This window comes from Triticum urartu, chromosome 1A (assembly GCF_056163025.1).
Source record: "Triticum urartu cultivar PI428250 chromosome 1A, HENAU_Tu73, whole genome shotgun sequence".
Taxonomy (NCBI): Eukaryota; Viridiplantae; Streptophyta; class Magnoliopsida; order Poales; family Poaceae; genus Triticum; species Triticum urartu.
In genome coordinates this window covers 321,495,302-321,500,255 of record NC_141873.1, presented here as the reverse complement: position 1 = coordinate 321,500,255, position 4,954 = coordinate 321,495,302, and the positions used below count along the sequence as shown (strand labels likewise).

Here is a 4,954-nt window from a genome sequence, read left to right as displayed (position 1 = left end):
AATAGGGTGATGTATTCAAAGATGCGGCGCTACACTTTATCTACTACCATTATAAAAGAAAGAGAAAGGCAAATCCAAACAATTATATCCGTACATCTATAATATCTGATGATCTATAATCCTCACGTGTTTAACCCAAGCCACGCAATTAGCCACTTGATCGAGCCCACCCGTTTGAAAAAAAATAACCCACGGCCGCGCACGCACGCACGCCCCACACAGGACGTTTACCACGCCCTGCACCTCCGCCCAACGAACAAAGTACGACCGGGGCCTCCGCCGCTCCACGCCCCATCCTCCTCCGCCGCCGTCGCCTCCCCGCCCATCCTCGCCACCGTTCCACGCCCCAATCCTCCTCCTCCTCCTCCGCCGCCTCCCCGCCTATCCTCGTCGCCGTTCCATGCCCCCATCCGCCGCCGCCGCCTCTGCCGCCTCCCCGCCCCCCTGTTTCACCGCCTCTCCCGCCTCCCCGCCCATCCTCCACCGCTCCACGCCCTCATCCTCTGCCGCTGCTGGTGGCGAGCTCTGTGCCTCCAACCGTTGGCGACGAACCAGGCCTCCATTCATGGTATGTATCATGGGCACCAACAGATCCACATCTTTGTTACGCGATGAACGCAACCTGTACGTGCATCTCTTTCTTTCTATGATCTTCTATCTGTCTCATAAGAGAGCTGCACTTCTCAAGTCCGAATGACGTTTCCTTGTGGTTGGACGCGTAGATAGTGGATCTGATTCCGTGATGGAGGAGCATAATGGTATTCGGATTTCTGTTCCTCCTGATGGATGAAGTCGGTAGACGGAAGATGCTTCAGTTTTGCAATCTAATAAAATGTTCCGGTTCATCGTTGGTGGGAAACTAAAAACACGCATGCATCAGACTGTAAGTTCTGTAGGTAATTGATTCTTCATGTAATTTTATTGAGAACGGAGGAACCATAACATGGTTCTAAACTGGTGTAGATATGGTATTTGTTGCGTCATATTAGGATAACTTCATGATGGTATGCCCAGAAAGAATTTATCTTAAAATCATGCATCATTCCTTCATTCGTTATTGATCATCTTTAGCAAACCATTTATTATGTTTTTGAAACAGGGAAAAAATATAACAAAATTTTAACAGAAAAGTGGATCTTGTACTGACAGATGAAAGGCTTGTTTCACCTGACGAAGTAAGCTATTTTTGGCCCGTCCCTGTATCCTGACCTAATTCTGTATTTACTTACAAAAATTCTCTAGGAATTATGCAAAATTCTCATGGTTGCTCCTTGTGTTTGCTTTCGGTTGCTAACTTGATATTCGATTACCTCATGACTACAGGCATGCCCTTACATGAGCGAAGATGATTATTTTGGTTTTTTGCAAACCATGCAAGATTTTTGCAGCGGCAGGACTATGACCCCTCGAGATATTTACAAAAATGTGCCTATTAGTTCTTCTGGAACTGTGTGCTAAGTAATTCTTTAGTGATTTCTCTGCGAAAGATTTGAAATAATGGGGTGTCTGATTCATAATTCCTTCTTCGTAGGTGAAGAGATGTATGAGTAACTGTCAAGTTGTTGGAATAGTTTGTGGATAATTATGTCCCTACAGACCTAAAGGTACCTTTTCTCAACAAGGTAACATCATTCAGTTTATTATGAACTCATGTGTGACGTGATGGTCTCTTTGGTTCTCCTTTGTAGGCCTTTCTAAGGGTTAAAGCATATGATAATCACAACTTGGATGGTATCCATATGAAAGAAGGTGCGCAAAAGTTTTCTACCCTCCTGCCTTGAATACAAACAGTTCCCAGGTTCCTTGTTTCAGCATTCACCTATGGTTACCAGATGCAAATATCCATCCTTTTTCTATGAATTACTCCCAAAAATGCAATTTGCAGTCCACAACTTGAGCTATTATTTGTTTATTTTTTACTGCTTGCTTCCTAGCTATTGATCAGTACATGAATATCGTCATGCTATCATTCAACAGCCGGCTCAGTAACATCATATATGTATTCTTTTCTGATCAAGTAACTTCACATATGTACTCATCTCTGATAGATAACATGATTCTGCGGCCGCTTGAAGATAAACAAGCATTTAACTCTTTATTCAGTTAATAAACTATTGTTTGTTTGTTTTTTCTTGCGCAAAGCTCTACACAGGAGGTGCATTGAAAAACTATATGATGATGATCCTGAGCGTGATGATCTGTTGGTGAGTCAGAATAATTCTTACAGATCGAAGTTAGCACCTATCATATGTGGGTTTAAACAAATATGAAATTATGAGAATAGACAAAAACGCTCATTGTTAAAATTATTTGTGTATTTTTAAGTAATATGATTGGTGTCACGGATATAAATTGACTTCTTAGGATGAGTTGAATTGTCGAATTTCACTCCAGGCTTGGGCTTGACAATGATATTTACTTTTATGGGCTTTGTAATGTGCTTTCATTGAATTAATTATGTCAGTAGGGATGCACAATGTGTGTACCTTTCAGGTTTAGCTCAACTCGCTGTTATTGGGGTAGTACAATGAGTCCTCCGAGCTTGCTAAATGTTTTTTTATATAAGTACTGCATGCCTGATTATTCTTATTGCTTATTACTTCAGATTTTGTCTGCTAATTGTCTCAGCAAAAAATATATTAGGTGTTCCCTTTATATTTCATTTTTGTAGCCTCTGTTGTAATCTGCACCCCTACAAGAATGAAATTAGTTCATGTTCTTACATACTTATTTAAATGAGGGGGTTATTATGCATCCAACTTGTGCTTACCATGGGTGAGTCAGAATTCAGGAGGCCTAATCTACTTATCCTGCAAAGTCGAGTCAATGAATCCCGGGAGATGCCACTGCTGCTGGTTGGAACGCGGATGATGGCGTGTGTGCTTGTTGCCGCTGCTTGCATGTGGATGAGTAGTATAGTGCACAGCTGCATCAGCTTGGGACATACTCCCTCCGTCCCAAAATAGATGACCCAACTTTATACTAAAGTTAGTACAAAGTTGAATCATCTATTTTGGAATGGAGGGAGTATGTGCTTTGATACATTACTTTTTTCACTATGGGATTTAATATGTTTGAGGCTACTATAGTATATGTGAAATATACACTTATTTTTACTTCTTTTCTTGCCATCTAATATGTTTGGCATTTCTTCTTTCAGATTTACATCTCCTCTTTGTGCAGGAGGTACAAGGTCTCACCACATGTTGAAGGCTGCTTTCAGTAATTCTATTTTCATTTTCATTTTGATTTTTGTGAGTGTATTTTTCTGCCTTACAAGGACCTGAGGTGATTCGTGGGTTGTAGGGGGCATGGGGAGCTTCACGATTATGTATTTTTTCTATATAATTAATATATCATTGTTGTGGTTACTTTTATTGTTTGATTACACAAAGTCATGGTAACACTATATCTATAGATTGTGATACATGGAGATGCATTTTGCAAGGTTAATGTGTACCCTATTTATTGATACTTTGACGGTTTCTAATTAAGTGGTTTACATTGAAGGTGCATAGCATCAACGAAGATATGATTAAGCTTAAGAAATTAGGAGAAATAATGGTTATATATGAAAGTTAAATACGCATGGTTTGTTGCTTCCATACAGGATGGTGTTATGATAATAGATCAAATATGCTCAATGTCTAACTTACTTTCACATTTTGTTGTATATGGATCCAGAGCCGATGACCAAGATGTTGTCTATGTGTGTGTTACTTAAGTGTCATGCTGTGGGACAAAATCGGCAAGGTACTTTGTATGTGATGTGTTCTTTGCTAAGTCTGTATGGTTGAGAAGTCCATTGAGATATGGTCCGCATATGGAGCAAGAATTATCTGCAAAAGCTATATTTAGTTCAAATTAAGATGGGGCGTGCTATGCGGCCCTCTGGCTCGGCCAGCTCGCGGGCTGTCAGATCTGGCGTATGAGCGCCCTCCATCATTGCAACATAGGTCTTGTTGCAGAAAATTTCTGTAGCAAGAATTTTTTGCAACTTGGGTTTTGTGTTGTTGCATAACTTTTTTGCAACTCAGGTTTTTGTTGCAGATTTTTTTATCACAGGTTTGGTTGCAAACATAATAATTCATCTTCACCTTTTTGCAACATAGCTAATGTTATGGGAGAAACTTCTGCAACATTGGTGATGTCGCAAAAGTTGCCAAAGAAAAACATCAGGGGGCGCGTCACGTGGGACACGTGTTGTGCGAGCGAGGCGGCGAACTGGAGCCACAAAATCAGTCGGTCGAGGGGAATCGTTTCCCAATTAAGATTCAAACTAAAGCATGATGACTCAGGAAATCTTTATACGATTATACGTGCGTTGCACGTGTATGTTTACTAGTATGTACAAAGGATATTTCTGATGTTTCTTTTTGTGGAGGCCCGAGGGAGGATTGAACACGGGGACTTTAGAGTTTGGTGACAAAATTAGCGTTGGGCCATAAATATACACTAAACATTTTTTAGTATACGGTGAATATTTTTTTAAATGTAATTTTTTAACTAGAAACAAAATTCCGAAGCGTTTCAAAAGAAGTGAATTTAAAAATACACACTGAAGTTTTTTTAGTATATGGTGCACATTTTTTAAATACACATTGAACATTTTTTAATATACCATGATTTTTTAAATGCACGCTGAACAAATTTCCTATACACGATGAACTTTTCTTATATACGGTGAAGAGTTTTCAAATGTATGGTGAACCTTTTTTTCTATATACGGTGAATTTCTTTTATTACATGATTTTTTTTAAGAACATGAATAATTTTTGGAATTACGAACTTCCATTTTAAAAATATACGAACATTTTCTAAAAATTGGAACAAAATTTGAAATTCTGAATGAAATGTTCAAAAAAGTCGGCCGACTAAACGCTGCCTTCAACGAAGCGGCAACATTTTGACGCTCACAAGGGTCAAATAGAATCAGCGGCTTTCGTACACTGAG

The 4,954-nt window shown here is 39.6% G+C and overlaps 1 long non-coding RNA gene across 11 annotated transcripts; it reads left to right on the top strand.

The window, feature by feature from the left end:
- Window positions 1-204: 204 nt before the first annotated feature.
- On the top strand, window positions 205-4,457 carry LOC125532130 (uncharacterized). Of its 11 annotated transcripts, XR_007293763.2 has the most exons (5): window positions 205-883; window positions 964-1,004; window positions 1,100-1,175; window positions 1,324-1,604; window positions 1,689-3,453. It is a non-coding gene; the product is annotated as an uncharacterized LOC125532130 (long non-coding RNA). The 11 variants fall into 11 exon arrangements; XR_015602230.1 differs by adding an exon at window positions 4,113-4,457 and having other exon boundaries at window positions 205-1,175; window positions 1,689-3,753; XR_007293759.2 differs by having other exon boundaries at window positions 205-568; window positions 723-1,175.
- Window positions 4,458-4,954: the final 497 nt, after the last annotated feature.